The sequence below is a fragment of the Streptopelia decaocto genome (genome assembly GCF_964273445.1).
Source record: "Streptopelia decaocto genome assembly, chromosome: 8".
NCBI lineage: Eukaryota > Metazoa > Chordata > Aves > Columbiformes > Columbidae > Streptopelia > Streptopelia decaocto.
Window position 1 is genome coordinate 13284268 of NC_138662.1, and position 26524 is coordinate 13310791.

Genomic DNA, 26524 nt, shown 5'->3' on the forward strand with positions numbered 1-26524 from the left:
CATCTACCTTCAGCTTCCACCTCCGCACTACTGGATATATTTCTTTGCTTGCGGATAAATCTTGCTACAAACCATTGCTTATAGCTACTCTTTCTAGCTGCTCCTGCACAGCTTTGCTTGATTGTCTCCTTTCTTTTCCACTGCCAGCACAGTCAGATTTTGGGGCTGGTCCCCGTGAGGCTGCAGTGCTGGGGGATGTTTGCCTAGTTTAGGGCAATCACATTAACCTCATCTGGGTGAGAGTCCTGCTGCTCCTCTCCAGCAGCTTGATGCTCTTTGGGACCAGCATCCACTCTCTGCCACCTCTGGACTTTGAGCCTCACAGTGCTTCATCTCCACTGGGAAGAGGTGAGTGGTTCTGTTGGAGCTGGTGGAAAACCTCATGTCTCCAAGCCCCCTCTGTCACTCAGCAAAAGCACTCAGGGGTAAGGGGCCGAAAGGCTGTGGGTTGGTAGCAGGTACAGGAGATCCTGCTCCTCTAAAAAGGGACCTGCCAAACAGAGGGGCTGTGATGTGCCACCTCCTGCTCTGGGTTGGTGGAGGAGCCCCTGCTGCTGTCATCACAGCAGCAGCCACCCCGCGTCTTCATCCCTTTGTATCCCAGGTTTTGCCTCCCTGATGTGTAGAGCCCCGGGTGTTACAGCTGCCTCTCGGCTCCTTATCGCAGGAGTTTCCCTCATTACTGGGCTCTCCCAGGCCTCCTGTTTGGTGTCTCTCTGTCCATAGCTTCTGTAATGGAAACCTCACTTTTTGGTTCACAGCTTTGGCTTCTATGTTATTCAGGAAAAACCTAATGTTAGCTGGCTTGTCTGGAACTGTTACCTGGCAATCAGGTACCCACTGATATTTATGCTTTGAGTTTGTGTCTTTTTTTTTTTTCTGTGCCATTTGTGCCTCATCCAAAGAACTCTTAGAAAAAGCCACTTTTAAGCAAATACATCCATCACAGTGCAAAATTTAGCATAATAAATCCACTGAATCCAAGCAATCTTTATGTCCAGTTCTCCCTTGCAATTACATCAAATTAAAGAGCTACTATTAAATAAGGAACAAGGAAAGAATTTGCTAAGCTACATGTGCATGTCCAGGAGTGCTTTAAGAAAGAGCACTTTATTTTCCCAACGGTAGCACAGTATCTCGTACCCTGCAGGAAGGCTGAGCCATCCTTTTGCTCACCCTCTGGACAGGTAAATGAAAATGTAAGAGAGGACCTGCAGAGAGACTGACTTCATGCCATCTCTAGCCTGATGCCAACCAAAATCAGCCACCAGAAACATGCATCAAAGGATCAAGGTCTAGATCCTGCTTCCCGATAAATCTAAACCCCCTTTGGTTCAGTAGGGATATTCTGGATTTACCTACATGTAATTTAGAGCAGATTTTGAACCCTGCTCATGAGCATTATGTCTTTCCCTACAGGAAGGAAGATTGTTTCTGACCTGACTTAAACTAAGCAGCTTTAATCGTTCAGTGTGGAAACACCAAGACTGGACTGGGGGCTGGGGACACAGACATGGGAATCCTATAATCTTTGGTTAAGATGTAATGAAATTGTCCAGGATGAGAAGAAAACAGATGGATTCTGATTAATTTCTCACAAGTGTAGACCTCAGCATCCGATGCAACATATGTGGTGAGCAAATGTCACTTGTGCCTCCAAAGTGCAGAAAATATCACTATTGTCAGGATATATTCATTGGCATATTGGCTGCTGAACTCCCAAGGGTATAAGGATGCTGTGCATTACATTTAGTCCTGAATTAAATATTCAGAGGCAGAAATACCTAACCCTTTCCTGTATGCCTCACTGGTTATCACGGTTGAACTTAATGAATTGAAAGAGGGAGGGGAAGGAAGATTTCCCCCTCCTTTGTAAAATGTTGTTTACTGTGGAAGGAATACCAAGATGGCTTGATATTTCTGCTTTACAGAGTTCAGTCGACTAGCAATATACCCTGACATTGAAAATAATGCATCTTTGAGCTGTAAATGAGCAACTACACTACTTTGATTTCATACTGATAGAAATCAGAGCCCAGCTCTGTGTTTGCAGAGTTGTTCTGGGTTTTGTCACTTCTATAATCTGTTTCATGTAATTGCACATGTAAAAAAAAAAATGGAGTTCATTTATTGATTGTCACAATATTGTTTAAGGCAGGTAAGCATAAGAGGCCAAAGCTACTTACCCTTGTCTCCTTGTAGTCTTAGGAAGTGGAAGAACCTATGCAAGTGAATAAAGTGGGGCCCCATCTGCATCGAGGAAAGAGATTCATTACAGCTGACTTGTCCTGTTAGAATAACTGCCCCAGACTGTTTTTCAGAAAATGATGTCACTAAGATATCTATTAGAGTATTTCATCACCAAATCTGAGAAATGAACATTGAGCAGTGGGGCTTCCGCGTAGCTCAGGCTCAACCTTTGAGTCAAGCTCCCCCCTTTCAATCAGTTCCTCTGCAAAATCAAGTAACATGTAGGTTAGTGTCTTCTCTTCTAAAAACGAATTCCTCATTAGAAAAAGGGGGAAAAATAGGTATTTTGCTCTCTGCTTCACTGTATGTTGAAATTACATCTGTCTTAACATGTACATTTCCCTCTCCTGCTTTGGCAAACACTGCTCCAGCTTATGTTGCGGGCTGGTTTGTTTGTCTTAATGATCTTCTTTTTAACAAGTGAATATACATCTTCTTTTGGGCAAGCTGAGTCACCTCAAAAGGAGATTTATTTCTGATTGAGGAAGATGCAGCTGATAGGCTGGGGAAAGTTTGAGACATCCACATTATCTGCTGTCATAAACTGGCTGAAGCTCGCTCACTCTTTTTCATGCAGCATTTTGTTTTGTTCTAAATTGAAGACGAGCAAATCTCAGTAATAGCTGGGACTGTACTAAATAGCATCCATCCGCTAAAGTCATAACCTTCATTTTAATTAAGACCCCTAGATTTGGACAAACTGACCTGAGATTCTTGTTTCCCTTTTTTACTGTAGAGTGTTGTGACCTGTGTTGGCCTACAGGCTCCTCTTTGCCTTGTGAAGCACAGCAGTATTTTGTTTGACTTCTGTGCTCATTAGAGACAACTGGTAGCCTTTATGCTTAAACCTTTAAAAATTCTAATAAGACAATGAGACTGATTCCTCTGGAAGCTGATATGCAATTGAGTGTTGGTTTTGCTGGAATTCCTTATTTTTGCTGAAATTGGTCGCTTCCAACAATTTTCACCTGTTGTTACCTTAATTATGTGCCACAAGGGAGGGAACAACTTGTGCAACTGCAAACTTTTTGAACGACAGTGCTATCCTTTGTCTGCTGGAAACTTATAGTCACTTTTTCTGGTTTTGCCATTGTTCCTGAGAATGTGTCACTTCTAGTTTCTTCCATGAATCTGTTTCCAGGGCCAATGGGACTAGGTTTGATCATTGCTTATTGCGTCAAGACTGCACAGGGCAAAATCACATAAATCCTCCTCTGATCTCAAAAACCAATGAACAAGGTCAAACTGTCTCTTTTTTCTTTGTTTTATTGTGCAGTACTGGAATTGTCTTGAAATGCACAGTTTGTCCACCTGTTTGCCATCCTAGAGACAACACACTGCACTGGGACTCCTTGGCCAATAAGAATGGTGACCTTGCAAAGCTACATCAGGAGTTTTTGATGCAGCTTGTGTTGTGTGAAGGCCTTAGAGGCTCATGATGCCGCATCCCAGATAAATACACGGTTTGCTGAATGAACCTTCCTGCTGCTTTGCTTGGCAGAGGTTTTTGTGGATAACCAGGAAAACCTGAAGCCACAAGAAGAGGTAAAGCCAGGGAGAGAGGTGGGAGATGGATTTATAGGGAAGCTAAAATGATGGGTATGGAGATTTGTCTTAATTAATTGCTAAGCTACAGAGAAAAGGAATATACAACCAATACAGAAAGAGTTTGTGGCTAAAAATAGTTCTCTAAATCAGTTTAACTGAGAACATACCCAGTCAAGTGAAGCCATTTCCAAGGTGCAGCATGATGAGACCAGGACCTGAGTGCACGTTGCCTTTGTCTCTTCAGCTGAAGCATCGCACATGAAAGTCCCAGTTGTTGCTTTCTGTGTACAGCATACCAGTACAGATATTAAATTGGGGCATAATGATGAATGAAACTGTGGGATGTGTCTTGATTATCCCAGGTTTCTAATGTATAATTGAATTATTTTCGTAAGTATATTTCAAGCCCTTTGATTTCTGGCCTCTGTTTTTAATTACTCAGCCCCCTCTTGCCCTTGTGCATTATTATGCTATTCATTAGCATTCAGTGAGACTACAGAAGTTTGACTTCTGAATAAAGTAGCGTACAAAAGAGAAGAGGTGCTTTTTATCTTACCACTTAATAATTTAAATGGAACCCTTTTCTTTAATCAATGTTTAATAGTATAATAGTTGTTTATTTAAACTGCGCAATTGCCTAATTTTGAAAACAAAAAAAGGAGGAAGGATAAACACATTTAGGAAATAATGAGCTTTGTAACCATTGTAATCTTCAGAAGATTTAAAATATCTACAGCACTTACAGTGTTGTTATATCTCAAGAAGACAGTAACATGGGCCTTGCATGTATCTGTATCATTTATGCAGTGTTAAGTAGTACAAGCCTATTTTTCATTTGAGGGAAGCAGAAAACCTTGCTAATTGCAAAACTGAAAGCTACTCAGCAGCGTTAATATTGTTGGCATGACCGCCAGCTGTGATGATTAGGATGTGTGACAGAGGGAGAGATAATTTGATCACAGGCCTGGGGACTAGAAGCTCCTGTGTCCTGCTCCTTCCCAGTACACCTACAAAGGCACAGAAAATACAGGGGGAGATTTAATTCAGCCCCACGCCACCCACGCTTGCTGGGGGGTCCTGCAGGGCACAGCAGACACCAGAAATATGAGTGTAACACCAGGTTGTGGGAGGGGATGGGAGCTCAAACAGAGGCATTAACTTGTCAAAGGAAATAGCTTTATAGGGGGTTAATAATCAGGTGTGGATGCACTGCATGTGTGATGCTTGTTCTATGTCATCAGCAAAATGTGGCTTTGGATGTGACTTGGTCACTGTACACCAGCAACAGGGAGCCTGAGCCATGGCAAGGTCAGGGGGACCCCCAGAACCTGACATAAAAGAGATGAACTAAAGCATCTGTCCCTCTGCTCAACTTCCTCATCTGTAAAACAGGAATTGATCAGGGATATCTTGAGGATTTAGAGATATCTGGAGACCGCTTTAGAGGCATTAAAACTAGCGAGCATAATATCTGCATTTCAAAGTACTCTTTGGACATCACTTAATTCATTTTGACAGCAGCCCTGCACAAGAAATGTGGCTGCCTCCATTGTCTGGATGGGAAAACTGAGTCCAAGAGATGGTTCCGAGACAGAGGTGGTTGGGGAGGGATGTGTGAGCATGGGGTAGCACCAGGACAGGGAGAGCAGTGAACTCCTCTTCCCCATGGCTCAGCAGCCCAGTTGTAAGAGCACCCATGGCAGGCAAACTGCTCCATCCGTGCGTACCGGGGGGGTGCTGATCCTATGTTATCCCTACCTGATGTCCTGGTTACCCTGCTTTCAACAAGTTGTTTCCCAGGAAGCAAGACCAGACCTTTTTCCTGCTGATTTGTGTCTCCTGTCCTCTAAACCTTTCCTGTTCCCACCAGTACATTCAGTTCTCTCCCTTTTCCCCAGATCTACTTCTCACAATCCTTTGTGCAAGCTTGGAGCTCCTTCCCTGCTTTGCTTTTTCTCTGTCCCCTTTCCTGGGCTCATAGACATCTGGAGGGGTGTTAAGTGTCACAGGTAGTAGGCAAGAAGGTGGTAGATCCACGTATAAGGAATGAGATGGACAAATGTGATCTGATGTTGTGGTTTTGTTTCCTCCTATTTTAAGTGTATCATAGCTCATGTTGATTAAAAGAGCACAGCTGAGTTATGCTAACATGAGATGAGGGAGAGCTAAGGCTGGGGATTTGGACCCTTTCTTTCAGGCTAAATGAGCTTATACAAAATGTGAGAGTCTGCTCCTGTATTATTAATTTACAAGGAACCGTGGTGTGAAAGCTACTGAAATTTTTACTGTTTTTCACGTGTGCACTAGAAAATCTGCACATGGACAGCTTGAAAGGCAATATGCAATTCTGAATCAGTAGCTGATGAGTGATTTTCTATGATAAAAGTAGCCTGACCTCTTACACAAGGCAGATTTTCAGTGGTTCTTCCAATTTAAGGCATGTTTAACCAGGAGGATGATGATGATTTGTACCACAACAGCATTTAGGGAATGTAGCCAAGATCAGCCTACCATTAGCTGAGCTGCATGGTCACTCTTGGTGAGACACTGCCCTCTCTCACAGAAATGGGACTGACGTCTATAGATATTTAAACACCTGACCTCCCCCGAAGCACACACTTGGACATCACTGTTTAAGCAAGCACCAGAGCTGCAGGAGAAACTGAGGGTGTAAAGTGAGGTAATAAAGGTTGTACAGAAAATCAGTGTCAGAGCAAGAAGCAGAGTCTGTTTCCCAGTGGCTGCTGCCATGCCTGTCACAATGATCCTGTCTTTGTAGTCAGTGAAACACCATCTTTCACTTTTTCCCTTCAAACTAAATTTTTGAACAGGATGATTTATTGATAAACCAGAGGACTGTGGCATACAGGGCAGCAGTGATCAGACATGTGGTAAGAGGCAAGGGGAGGTTGTGGCCCTGGCCCTCTTGCACCCCTCTCAAGTTGCGTCTGTCTCCAAAAGATGCTGCGAACTCCAGCCTGGCTGCGAGCTGAAGAAACGTCTCCTTTCTTTTCCCTCGGCTGAGCAGCGACCTTTCGGATGCTAAAATAAGGCCAGGGCTCTGTTAGGCAGTTAAAAGCCCGGGCTGAGCAGCAGGCCGGCAGTGCGAGCTGCTCCTGCAGCATCCTCGCTGCCCGGAGCGGAGGGAACAGCGGGCACTTCGCCCAAACAGTTCTAGCTCCGCACTTAACGTGCGCGGCGGAGTCGTGTACCGGGGGGGAGCGAAGGGAGGGAGGTGGGAGAGGAAGAAAAGCCGTGACACTGTGTTTCCTCCTCCTGTCTCTGAAGAGGAGGAGTGGGAGGGGAAGCTCCAAAGCCACTTCGGGCGCTGCGCCTGTACGTGCGGGAGGCTCTACCGAGCATCCTCCTCGCAGCTGGAAAGCCGGGTGCGCTGCCCGCTCTCCGGCGGCTGGTTCCCCCTTTCCCGACACTCCAGCTCCTGCCTCGGTCGCTCTTCAGGGCAGCATCTCCTCGGAGCAGAGGGCGGCCAGGTAAGCGGTATCCGGGGAGCAGAGCTGGGGCCGGGCTCCCCTCCGGCCGCCCGGGCTGCTGCCCGGCGCTGCGCGTCCCGGGCGGGCTGGACGGGCGATCCGCGCCGGGCCGGGGGGAGGCAGCTGCGCTGGGGAAGCGTCGCTTCATTTGCGATGGAACTTGTATTTGGGAGTGCAGTTATCAGGAGAGCGGTGGATAATAGTGACTGATCTGTGCCGATGTGGCCATCAGGACCTGGCAGCCTGCCCCGGCTCCTCTCTGCTCAGCCCGGCACCAGGCAGGTCCCCGCTCGCCGGCAAGTGTCTGGGATATTTGTGCTTTTAACTATGTCTTTATCGAACCCTGAGGGCTGGGCAAGCTCTGGCACTGGGAGTGTGGCTGAGGAGTAATACTCTGTAATAATAATAAAAATACTCTGTAAGTCTGTAGTACTTCAAGTATTTGTGTTATACTTAAATATATGTACTAGTGTGTGTGTATGTAACTCATTTACTGCTCATTTACTACTTGAGGGATAAGGGTGCCACTAGAAACCGGACAAGCTTGCTTTGTAGATATCACACTTATACATTTTTTTTCCTTTAAAAAATATTTTTAATTTCAGCTACCTATTTTATAGCTCCTGAAATACTTTTATTTCCCAGATCAGTTGGTTTCTCTCCAGTGGCACTTTTACCTTTTTGAGTGGAGTATCTTGAACATTTGCTTTCTTTAAAAAAGCACTGTAACTATACCCAGTACTTTCAGTGAGGCATGTGTTATTCCTTGACCCCATCAACTTCACTTTGACAAAAAAAAGCTGGAAATAATCACTTAAGAGATGCGACTTTCCCTGTTTCAACAAGTTGCTTTATTCTCTGCTCCAGTAATTTCCTCTAAGATCCGCCTTCATTGTTGTTATGTAGATGATGTGGTGATATGCGTGATGTTAAACCTGCAGTCACTGGGGATTAATGCATGGGCATGACATCATCGACAGCCAATGAGGTGATGGTTTTGGACATGTACTAACCCAAACTGTCTTCCAAACTGATATGGTGATCCTGCTGTGTTCCTAAAGAATATCCCAAGTTTGGACAAATGGGGTGGTTTCCTTGCACGGTTTCATTGTTTCTCATTCTTGTGCCCTGCTCTGAGCTAGCCATGGTTCGTTACACAGCCACCTGTGTGTTGTTAGTCTGGTTGATCAAAGGTTTCACTTCTTGGGAGGAGATTATTGAAAATGGACATATTAGTTCTCTGGTACAGAGAGAGATGATGTAACTGAGCTGGTTGCTGGCAGAATATAAACAGCCAAAGATTTCTCAGTGTGGCAGGAAAGCTGCGTCAAGAAGGCGTTTGAGCACACAGTGGATTTACCTGTAGCACATTGCCTCAGCTACCTTATCGCTTGGGGTAGAGCTGTTCACGTGGAGGCTGGCACAGACTGTGTGCCAGGGGAGCGGGGAGGGAAACTGTGCAGGCAGGTGGCTGCTGCCAGAGCGGGCGAGGCAGGAAAGCACGAGATCCCCACTGTGCTAACGGCTCCTGCTGCGCTCTCGCCTTCGCCCCAGCACCTCGGTGCCTCCGTGCTGCCAAGGTCTAGCAGGTTTGAAGCCCTTGGCCTCGGTCCATGTTACATTGCTGTAGGGTTACTCAAAAAACTCAGCTGTCTTGAGTAGTTTTTGCAGAATCACAGCAGATGTTGCCAAGCACGCTTTGGCTCCTGAAATGTGCATTTCTGAGTTCAGGCTGCCTCTTCTGTCTAATGTTTCCTTAACCTTCATCATTTTGCAGCAGGCTCAGTCAAGTCCCCTGCAGGTCAGTCTGGGGCTTCCCCATGGGCTGTGCAAGACCCTTTGTGTCACTATCACAAATATTTACACACAAATCACTTACATTACCTTAAATATTTTCTGTTTGCTAGAGTTCTTAGTGTTAAACATAAATACTGGGAGCCAGAGTTAATCCCTGAAGTCTTTTAATATATTTGTTTGTAATCTATATGTGCATATATGCACGCATTCCCTTAGCAGTGTGGGTGCACTGATAGCCATTTACATTGAGAGAACCACATAGAATATTAGCAGTACAACGGACGTGCCTCAGAGGTGTGTACGACTCTTCTGCCTTCCATGCCAATAAGACGTGACAGGATACATCTAATGAATTACCTTTAAATTAGAAAGCAGTAAACAAGCCATTATTGGATTAAAGGAATATTAAAATTAGAAGAACCTTACTGTCTTTTGATATCCAGTGGCAGATTTTTACTAGCTAGGAAATGACATGGGTTACTGCAGAGAGAGAGAGAGGGTCTCTAGAGAACTGTAATGATTTTCATCTGTGTGAAATAGATTTTTTAATGCTATTACTTAGTATCTTATGTTTAGATGATGCTGTAGCAGATTTCTTTTTCTTTTTTTTTCCTTCTATTTTCACATTGATGTTTGCTATCATTTTTCTGAGTGACTTCAGTGCTTGTGGAAGGTACAGGTTTGATGTACTCAGCTAAAAACTCCTAATTATTGAAGAAAAACACAGGAAAAATTGTACTAGAGGCTCGGTGATAGATTTCAGCTCAATACTGAAGAGCTTTCTGCCTTGCCAGGGTACAGAGACAGTCTGGGTCCATGCCACCTCTTCCATGGCCCCTTTCCTCTGCTGCCTAGAAGGCTGCTCCAGCTCTGGTAGTTCTGGGGTATGATTTAAATTGCATAAAAAGATTGTCATTGACTTCACTGAGATTTATCTAAATTCCTAAGAACTAGATTAAATCCACCAGTCATACATCTCACCATGCAGGCGTTACTTCGTGTTGCCTTCCAGATGTGAGACTCTGGATTAGATCTGAATTGGCAACTGATTGATGGTGCTTGTGTGGAGCAGCTCCTGATCTCCCCACACCAATCTTTAATTAATCTAAAACCAACACCTGCTGTCCTCTCTCAGGCAAGCTGCCCAGCTTAGGGCTGGGCTTTGAATGAAAAGGGCAGAATTTGGCCAGTATTCCTCAAGTGTTAGAAAAAAAAAATACATTTAAGAAGTGAACACTAAAATATTTGATGGAAAGCAGTTAATTCTTGGGTTCATCTACAGTAAAGCTTCTTATGAAATCTTGAAATTACTGTGTTCTTGCCATGCCACTTAGCTCTGTCGGCCAATGAAAAACTACGCCCTTAATCTAGAACTAGTCTTGAATTTGTTAGTGCAAGAAGTTGTTTTGTTTGGAATACCAATTTTTAACAACATTCTAAGACAAATCTTTTATTCTTTTTAACTCACTATCAATATAAACAAGGAGCAACAACATACCTTGGAGTGCTAAGCCACATCCAGCCTCATGAGAAAAGTTTTTAGGATTATCTTGTGTCCTGGATTTTGGAAGTATACTTGGAATAAAGAGCTCTCCTATAAATATACTTTTCATTCAAAGTATGGCATTTTCCTTGTCTCTCACAGTTTATGGCCCTGATACTCCTTGCCCCCTCTCAAGGTCTAGTAGGAGAACTCCCCCAGCATCTCTTTTTCCCTTTGAAAAATTTGAAAACCATCATGCAAGTGGTTATTTTGAAGCCAGTGCCAACCCTGCAGATCAGTAGATCACAGCACACTTTCACCTGAGGTTAGGCGGTGTGATGTGAGCTGCTTTGCACTGGCAAAGCATCCTGAATACTTGCAAGCTATGGGGATTTCTATTGGTCTGTGTCACTGAAGCCTCTTTGCTATTCTAAAGAGGCTTATAGGGGGGAACAAAGGGCTGCGGATTTCACCAATTTTGCTATATTTTCTTTTTTTTTTCCAGCAATGGTTTTGGAAAGGCTGTGAGCTGAAAGGCTGATTTTCTTAGACTTGGTACAACTCTGCCAGAGTAAAGTTCAAATAAAAGAAAGTAGTATCAGGTATTTCAGTGACTCAAAAGGTGACCTGCTGTTTTTATTGCCCCTTCTGTTGTGTTTCAATTTCAGTTACACTTTACAGGGAACATCTGTGGAATAAAAACTGTGGAGGGGTCAGGCCTTTCTCCTCAGAGCATGTTTCCCACTGCACAGCATCAGCACAAGTTTTTCCCTCTGTCCTTTCAAATAATACTCGTTACTAGTCAGGCAAGATATAATAAGCAAAGATAAATACATTGAGTGGCAGCACTCCCAGGCTCAGTGTTACATGGTGCTGGAAGTCTGGTTAAAGAGCTCAGTCCCCAGCCCTCGATGCAGAGCTCTTGCCCCTTCTGCTCTCCAATAAGCCACTTGCAAGGCTCAACCACGCGTTACATCCTTCTGAACCGGAGGACCTGGTATAACTGCAGTCAGCCTGGCCTTCTTGATTCTGGAAGCATCTAACCTTTTAACAGGAGAGAGCAGGACTCTGATGCTTTAGCTCTTAAAGCATTTGTAGGCTTTTTTTTCTAGCCTGTAAGAAACTGCTAACTGAAGCCGAAGCATTTGAGCAATGCCTTGGCATGGATAAACTGGTTAACGTGAGTTCTTTTAGCTTTTTAAAACAAATTGCAAATCCACGGTTCGTATTTCATATCCAGGTTATTAATTCTTGTGTCTGCATTTCCTAAACTGTGTGCCAAATTCCCATTTGATATAAGTTGCAGAGCATCGATCTGAGTGTAAAGGGGAAAAGGAGAACTTTTTTTTGTTGTAGGCAGCATTGAATAGTTGGTGATTTTTCTTTTCAATAAAATCAAGCAAGCTTCTTTTCTTCTGAGGCATTTTGTGTCACCTCAGATATTCCGCGAGAAACTTGGAGATTCTTAACTGATAGGGTATCCAGTCTTCCTATGTGCATCTCTGGGATATATATCTATATTGCAATTTCACAAAGCTTCCAGCATAGGTTCTATGCATGTGTAATTAAGGAGTGGCTACACTTTGATGTCATTTGCTGTGTTATCTAGATTCCCATTATGGAGACGATGGTATTTTATGTTGTCATCTGAGAGCAGGAACATCCCCAGATGAGTGAATCTGTTTGAAGGACGAGGCTGTGTCTTTTTTAGTCTAGAGAACATAGTTACCCACAGATTTCTTTGCCGCTTCTGTTATTCAATGAGAATTATGTGTGTTTATGATAGTCCGATCAGCAAATAGAAGTGCATTGCAGAGGTTGATACATTGTGAAGTACAGCAGTTTACATTAATAGGAAGGATTTATCTTGTCGCAGTATTGAATTTATGTTGCTAAACTGTGATATTTTCCTGTTTCAAAAATATTATATTGTACTGAGCTGATATCAGGGTGATAAAATAAATGCCTCTTTTTTAATTCAACCCACTGTAACGTGCTAATAATGTTGGAGACAGGAAGAGAAATGCCTCATTTCAGAAATGAATATAATGCATCCGTATTATTTCCTAGCAAAATTAATTTAACTTAGACTCCTACATGAAACTTCTTGTTTTGTTTGGTCTAGAAAACAGATGTGATTGAGGTCTTTGATGGAAGTATGCTTTTGGACACAAACTGTGGGGTTAATACACCTTACTTAAATTAGACTTTTTGATCCCTATGATTCTGAAAAGGAAATAGAGAAGCTATAGTTGCTGGTGATGGTCCCTTTGCTGGACATTCAGATAGCTCACACTCCTCACTGGTTTTCTTCCAATGTCCTGGCAAATGCTCGGTAGATGGGGTTACTAGGAAGGAAGGAGGGGGGGTGATCTCTTCCTCTTTGATGTTACCTCCTCTTCTGGCTGCTGCCAGAGACTATGGCAATTCCAGAAGTGTATCCAGGATATCCCGTTGCCTTGTTCCTGGAAAATGCACTAGAGTGCAAAGGAAAGTGTTGTGATGCCGCACAATTCTGTTCCACTGCCACATGTGCACTATGTACATCAGCTCCAGAGGGGAACCGGATGATTCTTCCCCCGCACTGCTCAGATCCCTGGATCATGCCTGATCGAGCACGGAGGGCAGGGGATTCTCATCATCCCCACTGGGACGGCTGAGCAGAGAGAAGGTTGTTGTGGCTGCTCTGCTCTGAAACCCAGTGCTGGGGCTGCAGCGTTTCTCCCTCCAAAACAGGGATGCAGAAAGCAGGGATGTTAATGTTGGTCAGCTGGCATTGTTATTATGAGGCTAAACCTGTTCCTCTTTGTATACATGCACCTGTTCCTCACTCCACGAGTGTTTTACTGATTTTTACTGGAGCTGGCCCAGCATGGATACAGGTAGCTGTGAAAGACTGGTCCTGGCTGTTTGGTGGGCTCATGTTGACTGTGTTGCTATTTGCACTGAGCGCTGTCAGTTTAATGACTGTGAAGCACCATGTTTAGGAGTCAAGTGCTATAAAATTTCCCTCCCAAAAAAGTCTACAGCAATCAGTGGACTTGCACATGAAACAGGCTATTGAATCTGAAAAAAGGATCAGTAACTTTGGAATATGGAAAGATTGTCACGTGTGTGTATTGCTGTTATATTACTCAGTTAAACAGTGTCTCTGAACCTTTGATACATTATTTGCAAGAATATAAGAGTATTTGTCATTAGCTTTTGTAGCTGAAAGATACTATTGGAGTAACGGTTTAACCATGGAAATATTTACCAGTTGCAGGGTTATAGGCTTAACTGGGCCTGAAGGGAGAATAAAGCAAAATAATTATTTTAGTATTAAATTGTCCTCATATATCTGGTGTGTCGCTAAAATAATTAATTCTGATTTTGTTTAATTATAGATCTGTTTCTGTTAAGGGACAATTAAAAGAACAAAATTTTGTTAGAAGTTTCTTTTAACAACCTGCGGTGATTCTCTTAATTTAAGGGAGTACTGGGTAAAAAGGATTCTCCCTCCTTTTCCACATCAGATTGACACAGAGGGATGGATCTGAGGTGAAGAGAAGCAGCTTCTGGCAGAATTAGTGTAACCTTCCACCTGAGAAATGAACAGGTTCATTTGGTTCGTTAAATGTTAGAAATTAATTGGTCTTGAGCTTATTCACATAATCTATTTCCCCCTGGAACATTTCCTTCCTGTAGCTGTTTCTAATGTATTTTTTGGTATATATTTAGTTTTAACAATAGAATAGACAGAGAAGCCCTAAACCTTTAAAAATACTTACTGTTTATAACTCAAAAAAAGAGTGCAGCAACTTTAAATACAGTTATGTACTTTGCCAGTGTGCATCATTCACCTATGCCATGCTTCAGGTTACGCTTACTCTCTAGTTGCACTGCGTAGCAAGATGAGTTGTGTTGGTGAGTGGATGAATGAGTAGCTGCGTTTACCGAGCATCTTTGCAAATTGCTGTGAGAATGAGAAGGAAATCAGATATTTTCAACTTTCTTTTTTTTTTTTTTTTTAAATGTGTTACACATTCTTCTTCTTGAACAGAATTTTCAGCAATGAATAAACTATTGCTGTTAAATCTTGTTTGGAAATGTAGTGGAAAGTGGCAGCTATTTGTAATTAGCATTATGGCTGAAAACTTGATATATCTTCTGTGTTTTCCTTGCTTAAGAGGAAAAATAAAAACTGAATAAAGACAAACTGGCCCTGTTTTAAATGTCTTTTTCTACAGAAGTAACGTCTTCTGTTATAGTTAATGAGCATTGTTCTCTTTTGTTTAAATTCTTTGTTACAGAGGCTTAGAGCAAGAGGGCTTTAATAATAACAGGACCTTCTTCTCTGCAATGTCTGTCTGATAACAGTCTGTAAGATTTAAGGATAATACTGTAAAATAATTGGTTTTCAAGTGAATAATGGTGTATAACTAATTGGAGGGCAAATGGAAAATCTGCATCCTCCAAACAAATGCAGTGTGTCTCTTTAAATATCTTTCTGTTTTTCCACCCTCAAGACAAAAATAATATCAAATCTCATTCAGGTTGTACTTCAATATGACCAAATTGATAATTGCATTATTATAGAGAAGGGCAGGATAGCTGGAGGATGTGTACAAGGTGCATTAGTCCCACAAATAGAAGCTGATTTACTTATTGATAGTAGAGACACGTTTTAGTCACTTTATGGAATTAACAATTGATCAGCTTGTTAGGTTCTAGTTCTTCATAAGCACAGCATGTTTATTCATTATTGTCATTACATGGTGCAAGCAGCTGAGGTCATGATTAACAAGGCAAAATCTAAAAATGTTTAAACTTGCTTAAATATAACTTTTGCAACAGGCAGGTTTTGAGCAATGCACTTCTTCTCCCTTTTCAGAAATAAATATAACTTATATCTGCCTGATCAATTTTCATTCCATTTACATTTTTTAGAACCATCAGATCTATTTGTTTTCCAAATGACAGCGGTTCAGCCTTGTAAAAGTGTAATAGGATGGGCAACACAGAAGCATTACTTTCAAATTGCCTTGGTCACTGTAAATATACACCCATATGTAGTAATGCAACGGATAAAATAAACACGCTGCTGGACGAGAATGGAAAGATGTTATTCCAATAAATATATTCATGATTGTTTGCTACTAAGCGTAAGTTATATTTTCTAAATCAGCATTGACTTAAGCTTGAGCAAACTCGATAGCAAAAATTCCCATAGAGGCTTCTCCTGCTACATATGACTAATATATTAAAGAAGATAAATAGTCATTTTTAAAATTTATTACACAGTAGGATTGAACACAAGAGGAAACCATTTTACAAATCTGAAAGTTAAGGTCACCCTGAGAAGAAAAGGACACTTAAGATGACTAGAAAAACTCTGCTTCCTCAGGAAACTGAGATTCAAAGTTTACTCTTTTCACAATGTCTTTTATAAAGCTTTAGAATCCCAAGTGTAAACCCAGACTCTGTTTTGATGTGCAAATATTTCAAAACTGCATAGAGGGTAGGCGTTTAGACACATATCTAACCAGTGTTACAGATTAGCTTCAGCCTCTTAATTCATTACGGACTACGAGGTTTTTTTGATAGTGGTTTTTATAATATAATTCAGTATTAGGGATGAACTTTCTAAAACATTTCATTGCAGTCTTTTTATAGTTGTCTCCCTTTTCCCTTTCTATTTATAAGCATTTTTTTTAATCCATTATGTATATTTTAGTCATACTGAAAACCATTAAACTTTCTGTTCATAATTGAGACTTCTAGGAGTTTGAAAATCTGCTCAATAGCATTTTCTTGTGGCTTGTTAATAAAGTTAATGAATTATTTTTCTAGTAGGCTGTCTTAGCTAATACTGCTTACTTGTTTGAACTGTAGCAAATCAGGACAACATCGATTTTCTTTAAGAGATGAATAATGAAAGATCTACATTCTTAAATATGTAGATAAAGATAAGTGACTTAATTAAAAAATTATCAGTGGAAGGTAGTAAGATGAATTAGCTGTTTTAATTTGTTGTATATGTCAATATACTGTAACATATCCTGGAGCATTACATAAAATACTTTTATTATATCCTCTTCTTTAATTTTCAGCGTGGTTTCATAGTGTCTTCAGTTCCTTATTCTTTTGAAAATTGCTCAGGTATTGGGAATTTTAAATTCCTGGAAATATCTGCCCCAACTTCAGCTTACACAGGACTTGACTCTGCAGATGTTTAATGGCCAGTGCAATGCAGCCCAATGAAAATAGTTCCACTCTGCTCAACAGTAATGTTTAGGGGCTTTGTGTTTGGTGGTGGAAGTCAGGTTACAAGCCTGATTGCTCTCCAGTGAGTAGCAAATTCTGCTCTCTGATCACATGTGCTATGAATATCAGAGCTGACAAAATTCCAGGCTAGATTGCTTGCCATTTTTTGACCAGCTTTACAAATCATGCATGATGAAAAAGGGACATCTCGAGGCCTCCATCTTTCATCCAGTGTTGCTTTTGATATCATGTAGATCTCGTCAGGGTACACAGTATAGAGGAGGAGCTACTCTATTAAAACTTTGGTAGTTGATCTTATTAAAGGAGGAGACAAGCAGCCTTCCGCTGAAGGACTACTCTTTGTCACAAACTCTTTTGGGTTTTTTTCGGTCTCACATAATGGAGCAGGCACCCACAGGAGTTGTACTGGTGTATTCCCTAGTGGGAATAATTATATGTAGAGTAACGTGCCTTGAATAAACTTCCACAATTCTCATGCTTAAATTCTAAGTGACTCTTAAGTCATTCTGGTTTTCAAGCTTCAAGATCCTATTTTTCAGAATATATTTTCTCAAAACTCAGTGCAGCCACAAATACATTATTTGACAAGCATGGCTGAGCTTCTCCTTCAGGTCCTTGGGTCACTGCCTTTCTGTTGCAAATGCATTGTCCAACATTTTTTTTGAAGGTTAGTTATTCTTATATTTTCTAGACATCTCCATTAACTTGGTAGGGTAAGGTGACAGCTGATTCACAAAGATTTTCAGATTTTGCTTTCTCCTAATGCTGGATTCATGGCTGTCTTGTTTGAAATAATTCAGTTGGATGACGAGGAAGAGAGGTATGTTGTAGGTCAGCTCTACTTACAACAGGAAGGGATTGGAGAAAAACTTTGTAAAATCTCTGGGTAAGGTATTGATTGATAGATAAGACGTAAACTGAGAAGTCCATTAGGATGTGTCTGTAGAGCTTCTATGGGACAGTTTGACAATACAGCGTGTCATTTGGGCAGACAAATTTTGCTCTTTGAGATTCTACCCAGTAACACTCTGCTAAACTGCAAAGTGTTGAGGATAGACTAGTGCTTCAGGCTTTACTTTGTTTTACCTTGTTTTATTCATTTTGTCTTGCTTCAGCCTTTGATTAAACATAATAGTTGTGTCAATGCACTGAGTAGCAAATGCCTGCCATATTATGGGTTTTGCTGTGTTAGGAGTAATGAATGGGAGCCAGTGTTTCTCTTTCAGAGAGGAAGACTGCCAGAATCAAAGATGTAAATAAGAGCCAAGGAAAATTCATTGCAAACCTGGCAAGTCTGGTCTGTCTTTATTTTTACTACACGGCACTCAGCACATCTTTCTTAGAGATGCTAAAACAAACAAAAACAAAAAACAGAATCCTGTTCCTTGTGCTGAACCTTACTCAGTCACAGCAGAGGTATTGTTCCTGGTCTTCTGTGCCAGGGGAGCAACCTCTGGAAACATTTTTGCTCAACACTGTACAACAGAAAGACAGGATATGGCTGCAGTTCTGTGTTTTAGGACGTGCATCTCAGGGAACAGGTGGGCCAGTGGTCTGGGGTGAAGAAAAGCTTCAGGAGGTCCCAGAAAACCTACAGCTCTGTCTAGACTACTGCACTGGAGCTTAAGACAGGCTTGAGAACCCCATTCAGAGAATTCTGCTAATTTAGTATTGACCCAAGCACAGATAATCAGTGACAATGCTAAAATCCAGCCTGCTGCCCCCTCCATGCAACACTCATGCTTCTAGCCCAGATGTTGACAAGTAGCACGTGGGTCTTGGCTCTTCATACAACAGCAGCCTGCTCTCCATCTACTTCTGCACTTCTGTGTCTCTGTTGGAAGAGGATCCAATGTCATGGACTGATCTGTTCAAACTTAAATCTTCCTGAGTGGAGAACAGGAAGTTCCAGAAAGTCATACTTTCTGGTTAGGATGACTCTCATAGGAACATTCCATTATTAAATGAGAAATTTTTCATATTGTTGAAGATCAAGTTGAAAAGGCAATAGGTGATTTTTGAAATACTGCTGTTCTTAGGTACTAAGTTGGATGGTGTTCTGGCAAGCAGAGAAATAATAAGTAACTCTTGTACAAATGAGTACTTAAATTAAAAAGGACAAAATCATGATTTAAGAAACCACAAATCCATCAGCTTAGGAGAAGAGAAAGGACCAAGAGGGTAAAACAATGGTGATTGCACGTTCTCAGAAATGTTCTTTGAGTGCTTACCAAACAGTATCTGTGAGCAGAGAAGGGAATTTTCTGACTATTGTCTGCGAATTTAAGGGTGTGGAAAGACTTCATCCCTGGCTTTAGTCTTAGACTAAACTGGCAGCAAATAGCTATGTGAAAGCAAGTGGGGTTTCCCTGAAGCAGTGCAAGGCATAGCTCTGAATAAAAGTCTGTATCTTCCTTTTTGGATGCAGTAGTACCATCTGGTCAGTGAAGCTTCAATTACCTGCAGCCTGTTTTGCTAATCTTGGTCAAAACTCTTGCTATTTGCAAGGAAGAGGTTTAACTTGGAGAGGGGAAAATTTAAATTCAAAGTGATTTGTGATTTTTCCACTATTTTTTAAAAAATTATTGTTGCTGTTTTGCATTTAATTAGTGGCCAATATTAAACTAAAACACCTAACAAATTCCTGCTATGGTCCCTGAAATGCAGCAGGTTTTTAATAACAGCAGTTTAGATTAAAAATCTAAAATAGTCCTGTGACTGTTCTTGCTAATGGCCTTCTTTCAGTTTGTGTGGCTGTCTTGCCTATTGCCTGGCTATGGAAATGCTTTGTGCAATAGCCCCAGAATTTGAATCAATGATGTAAACACTCCATAGGCCTCTTAAGAAATGTACCTCACACTGCAGGAAAATCAGATGGGAACAGTTAAAGTGAGAGAATTTCACTTTTGTGTTCCAGTTCATCAATCTCTAAAGAGACACTAGTAGGTCAAATGGGTCTAACACTGATCAATTTACAAGAAGAATCCGTTTTGAAAGTGAATCACAATTAATCTCCAACGGGCAATTGAAAAAAATAAAATAAAAAGATAGAGCCACTGGGGTCCTGGTTGGGGAGTACTTTGTTAGCTCAGCCCCTCACACATTTTTCATTTAGTCGTCCCTTAGAATCCATAATCCAGTTTGATCTGTTTTTTTACAGTCTTATTATATTTTTGTTCAGTTACCTCTTACTGGATCTGAGAACTTTTATTCGATTAATGCCTACCATGAAGAAGGACATCTCTACTTGGCTTTGAGGACAGGTTCCCTGCGGTGTAATAGCAACAAAGCGTGTCTGTCCGCCAGTCATCTTACCAAAGGCTGCTTTCCACCCACCTGCACCATAGGAGTGCACATGGGACATTGTTTGGTCACCACTCTGAAAGGTAAATATCTGTTGAACAGCAGCACAAGAGAACAACCACACTTGTCTCAGGATCTAGCAAAGTGCTCGTGGTTTTGTTTCCCTGTAAAGCTAACAGCATTTGTGCTACGACCAGCATACCAGTAAAGGTGTATGTGGCAATAGAGTGGAAGTAAATGAGGCATGTTGAGACTATATTTTCATGGGATTATTGGTGGGGAAAGCTACTGGTAAGTTGTATGTGAGCTGGAGAGACTGTTTAGTTACGTCGCCTATCTGAAAGGTAGTATCTGCTGAGACATTTCATACCTGTTGCTGATTCTAATTAATTAATACAGCCTGGAAAAGAGCTCATCATGGTCTACAGCTTCCTTACAAGGGGAGGAGGAAGGGTAGGTGCTGAACTCTTCTCTTTAGCAAGCAATGACAGAACCCGAGGGAATGGCAGGAAGATGCGCAAGGGGAGGTTCAGGTTGGACATTAGGAAAAGGTTCTTCACCCATAGGGTGGAGGAGCACTGGAACAGGCTCCCCAGGGAGGTGTCACGGCTCCAAGCCTGACAGTGTTCAAGAAGAGACTGGACAATGCCATCAGATACATGGTGTGAACTGTGGGGTTGTCATATGCAGGGACGGGAGTTGGACTCAATGATCCTTGTGGGTCCCTTCCAACTCAGGACATTCTATGATTCTACAATTGAAATGTGGAGCTTGTTCTCTTTATGGTGGTTAAGTTTGTGCACTATTTCCCTCAAGACAGTATTCACAGTTAATCTACTCAAAAATGGAAAAAATGCATATTGTGGGGATCTGAGAGACAAGTGAATGTCAAGTATGTGAAAGCAAAGTATGTGAACAGTCAGAGATCAGAGAAATGGAAACTTCCTGCAATCTGTTTCCATTAAAAAAAAAAAAAATAAAAAAGTCCAACAGAAATAATTGAGTGTTCACCCAAAGTGGTTGAAAATATTGTTTCTTTCTCAGATGCTAATGTCCATAACATCATCCAAGCTCAAGAAGCACAATGCACAGAAAAAGAAGTGGCAGGTATTTTCTTTAGCTCTGCCATCGTGAGCATGAGTGCAGATAAACTGTATTTTGGGGAGGTGAGGGGAAACAACTGCTTATGTGGGACTAAACCTGGAGGCTGGTGAAAGGACAATACTGTGGAAAACAGAAGGTGGAGAAAATCTTCAGAGAGAGATTTGGAAAGGGGAGAGCAGGGCAGTGCTGGCTGTGACAAGGTGCGCTCAGGGAAGGCTTTGGGTGACTCTGCAGTAGGCTATGTGGAAAATTATCAAGTATGGTTCAGTTTTTTATGTTTTGTTTCCCCACCTCTCTGTCAAAGACTATCTTATTGTTAAACTAAATGTGTCACCAAGTTAACTTTTTTCTGCGAATCTTCAGGGTTTTTTTCCATGAAGTCCCAGTTTCCTGGATGAAAATAATTGGAGAAGATTTCTCTTGTCTGTTTTCTAATTATTTTTAAGAGAGTTAATAGCTCTCTAGTGGTGATGAAAAGCTGATTAAACCTGATTGTTGTCTACCCTGAAAATAAACAAACAATAAATGATTACTTCAAACAGATCTCACATCTTTAAGGCAATCATAGTTGGCCTCAAGTGAGGCAGGGAATGTGGGGGCATCTCATACTTCATTTCCAACCTGGAGCATTTTAAAGCATAATCAAAATTATGCCACTTACCCTCCCCCTAGCTCCTCCCATCAATCACGTACATGGTTACATGATCATGAAGTGGCTCGTGCATGAATGAAGGAGCAATAGAAAACCAAAAATCCATCCTAGGCAGGTTGAGAACCACAAACCTAAAGTTCAGCCTTCTCTGAGTTTTGTGGAAAAAAAAAAAAACAAACCCAACCCCCCCCAAAAAAAAACTAAACAAACAAGCAAACAAAAACACTCTCAACCAAATAAAGAAGAGGATTTCTAGCTTTAGCCATGAAGAGAACATGCTGTTACTTATTCAAAGTCTGGCTGTGTTCTCACTTCAGTCAGAGTAACCGACTGAGCCTCCTGTATGGAAATACGTTGTTACTTCAGCTGTGACAGGTACTGGAAGGAGGATCCTCTGACAGTTCGGGTGCTTGATGGGGACATACCATGCTAGCAGCTTCTCTTACTGCTTCTGAAGAGCAGTATCAGTTTGCTGTGGTCACTGCTGTCCTGTCTTGGTAATGCAGTGACAGCAAGGTGTCCAGGACTATTCTCCTCAACACCTTTTCAGGTTTGCTCCTTTTCTATTGCAACAGAAACCAGAGCTCTATCCAGCTTCCTCATGCCTGTGAAAGGATGAAAACAGCAGCCAGCAGCTCATTAACCTGCTCTAATTGATCACTACATAACTCAAGTGGGGTCTCTTTCCCTGCCCACCAGCCTTTCTCTTGATGCTCACACATGTGCTGCTGCCAAGCAGGTGAACTTCCCAGACGAGGCAGGGAGAGATGCTGTGCAAATGAGAAACTGAGAAGGGATGAGGAAGGAGGCCTGAAGGATTGATCTGGAAGAGAAAAGGATGAAGGAAAGCCCTTCTGGAGGTGAGGAGCCAAAATATAATTTATTTGACCTCTGAAATTTTCTTGTACCAGGGAATGCAGTAACTGGTACTGCTGGAAATGAAAATACCTGAGAGAGTGTGTTACCTTATGTATTCATATTGGAATTCAGAATTTTTCTGGTTACAATGAGAAAGACAAGGGCTTGCAGGAGAGAGGTGGAATCACTCTATGTACATGTCTGTCAGGGTAAATAAACCAGATAGAGCATGTGCTTACACATCACAAATGATACATCTTTTTGAGATCAGTCCACATTTTAAATTTGCTTTTTCTTCTGGCAGTGTAATATTGATTCCAGGGGCGCAAGACCAGTGGCTCAGGAGATAATTAACAGATATATCTACCTGCTCATTTTTCTTCTTGACTCAGTAGTAGGCTGCTGTCAGGAATAAGAAAACCTTATATGACTCCTGGTACCTGAAGAGCACGATACAAGCAGCTACAGCCTCACGCAGGTCTCTCAAATGCTCTCAGTGAGAGCTAAACCTGTCTGTTCCATGCCCATGCTGTGGTTGTGGTGGCCCAGTGAGCTCCAAACAAGCAGATGCTTCTCCATGGTGCAATGTTGAGCAGAGATCAGGGTTCAGGACTCAAGACTAGTGTGGTCAGTGCTGGTATCAGAATGAAGTAATCCCCAGCTCAGGGATAACTGTGTGCACTCTGTGTGATGGTCAGTCGTTCCACCCGGCATAATGTTGCCAAACTGTTAAAAAAAAAAAAAAGGTAATACAACTGGGAGGCTGACTCTGTGTGTGCTTCTGTTCATCAAGATTGGGTCCTTCTTTAAAATGCAATTGTTTATTGACCCAACTCCAAGTCTTCATGCCATGCAAATGTCTCGCTAGCTTATTAGCAGTATTTTGCCTTTGTCATTCAATTACAGAAAAAGAGGAATATTACACATTTTTTTAAAATTTATTTTTTAGTAACAGTTCCTGAACTGATGAGTCAGGAACCTGGTTCTGGAATTTTTCTATTCAGTAGAGCAATAATTATTTTTTAAAATAACTTGAGGAGCAGGCTCTGATATATAACATTTTCTAACATCAAGTAAAAAGCTTGTCCCATAGAATGAAAGTCGAGTGCCAAAACAAGACCAAGAAGCTGAGTTATAGCTCCTTGGTCTGTGCCTCTCCCCTCCTGTGCAAGTTTTGTTCTTCAGTATTGCCACAAGAGATTCTACATGCTAGGGGCAGAATTTTCAACCAATCCCAAGCTGACTGTGTTATCTTTGTACAGCAATGGGAATATCAAAAATGTTACCTTTCGATTTGCTCATAGTTATCCTTTGTTCTACCCCAACACTGACAGAGAGAACAGGGGTAGCATACAACAGTATATTTTGTTATTGGCTTATGTAGTTGATAATACAGGTGCTAAAAATGTGAGTTCAGCCCATAATTACACTTCTGGAAATTTAGTGCTGTAGTTATGAAATGCTTTTCCTTAGAATGTTTTAACAATTAGCTAATGAGTCCCAAGTGAAACAATTATGCCATATACCCGGACAGTTGGGATTCTTCATCAGCCAGTGTGCATCCACCGCTCATAAAGCATGTTTGTGTTCTAAAAGCACAACTAGCTGCTCTGCGCTTTCCTCTTGGAGCATTTCATGAATTGAAACAAAAGCAGAGACCAGATTACAATGCTGACACAGAAAAGTACAGACCCTGTTGCAGTCAGGGCTTGGTACAGCTTAGGGAAGCAGGAGTGGACATGCTGTAACTATTCACTGTGAATTAGACTTTTGGGGAATAATAAGGAAATAAAGTATTCTAGTGCAGTAGAATCAGAAAGAACCGTATTTGATTGCATAAGGATGCTCAGAACCACCAGAAAGATATCTAATTATAACACAAGCTGACCCTGTCTGCATGGAAAAAAATCAATATGTGTAGGAGGTATTTTCAGTTTCTTTCTACCACAATTTTCCTCCACTAATCTGACTTGATGACTGTCTGTGGTTGGGGTGCTGAGGATGACACCGTGAACAGTGTCTATTTACCTTGCATTTATATTCCAGTGCTCTTTAATTTTTTTTTTTCCCCGAGGCATAAAGGAGGTGTAGTCTTGTGGTCTTGTTACAGACCCTGAGCAAACATGTAATCCAACCCTATGGATGGTGAAGGGAGCCTTGACCATCCCATAGGTGTTCAGCCTCCACCAAAGCAAACTCCATGAGTTTTTTTAACAGCTTGTATCACGAGTTTCCCACACTTAACTACAGAAAGTTTCTCCTCATGCACTCACCAAATTATCTTTGCAGGACACTTAATTTATTTTTATGCTACTTGCAGTAGCTACATGGAACTTCTTTAAATCATGCCCTTCCTTAAAGCAAACCTCTTCAAGGAGGCAGTTAGTGCATCTCCAATAAACTCTCTTTTCTCAACTAAACAAACGCAGCTACTTCAACCTTTCTTTACTGCTCACACTTGCTGAATCTCTTAATTTTCATGCTATTTTCTTGGAATTGTTTCTTGTTCTTAATTCAAATGGTCATCCATAGTCAGTGCTCATCTGCTTCTTGCATGTGAGCCATGGGCTGGCCACAAGACAGCCGGAACAGCTCTGGGACCTCCCCGTGCATTATCCAGAGGTACAAACTGACACAAAGCCACATCCTCCATCCCCTCTCTCCCTCTCTTTCCCAGGCAATGTCTGCAAAATAACCTACCCGCTCACCTGGGTCTCTGGTGAGTGGGAAGAAAGGTGAGTGACTTGCTCTATATCTGTTGGGTCAGTTACATTTTCCTTTTATGGGAGAAATGAAATTCTTCCATCAATTCAGGGTATAGAAAACTGTGTCTTGTTGCTTGAGATAATCTGTGCAACAGCTCTATTGCTTTGCTACCTGGCAGGCAAATTTTGCAATAAAGGAAAAGGCATATTTGCCTTGCCTGAAACATCCAGTTGAAGAGATTTCCTTCAAAGACGTTTCTCTCCACGTTTTTTGGCGTGCTGCCTGCTTTACGTGAGTACTGCTCTGTGTCTGGGAGGTCAGTTGGGAGTGGAGTGGGGCACCGACTCTGCTCTGCCTCCTCTTTGAACAGGGTTGAAGCAATTCCTGCACTTCCTTGAACACAGCACCTGCAAGTCTGCCCGTCTCGTCAGTAGGCCATACACCAGGGGGTGGGGAAGGTTTTGAGCTGTAGGTAGGGACTGAAAGAACCTGGATAATCACAATGAAAAATTCTCTCTAATAAATGTAGTTGAAAGAGTTGAAATGCTGGGCTGTAATGAGGAGATATGCTGTGTCGGCTATCCAAGTTGGGAAGTCTGTGCAACCTTAAAAGGAAACCTTGATAGCAATACTTACCTCTTCAGGAGTTTAGTTTGGCAGAAGAGCTCTTTGTATGATAGTGATGGGTCTATTCTGACTCTACAGTTAGAGCAGTTCTGAGTGGTTCTGTTGGTAAGATGTTGACTCAGTTTGAGCTGAGAGAACAGGTTCTAACATGTTTTCCTAAAAGTTATTTTTCTGAATGAGATTCTATTTAATTTAGATGTTCCTCTCATACACAGAGATTATACTTTTGAACCGCAAGTGATCAATTATTTGTGCCAGCATGACTCATATGCTTCATTTGCAAGACTACTTATTCTTGCCATATAAATACACTTAAAAACTGTGAGTTCTAGTGACCACAGGTCCCAGAATATATGCTGGACTTAGTGCATATGAAGTAGCTACTACTCCCTTGCCTGGAGGGGATCTGAACTAGCCCCTGTAGTTTGCATTGTAGCA

The 26524-nt window shown here is 41.7% G+C and overlaps 1 protein-coding gene across 1 annotated transcript in view; it reads left to right on the plus strand.

The window, feature by feature from the left end:
• The first annotated feature begins 7199 nt into the window (after window positions 1-7199).
• The window catches only part of TAFA4 (TAFA chemokine like family member 4), a 75930-nt gene continuing 56605 nt past the window's right edge, over window positions 7200-26524 (plus strand). The window contains exon 1 of the mRNA XM_082060363.1: window positions 7200-7289. The gene's annotated coding sequence lies outside the window, so the exon portion shown is untranslated. The remainder of the gene's footprint in view (window positions 7290-26524) is intronic.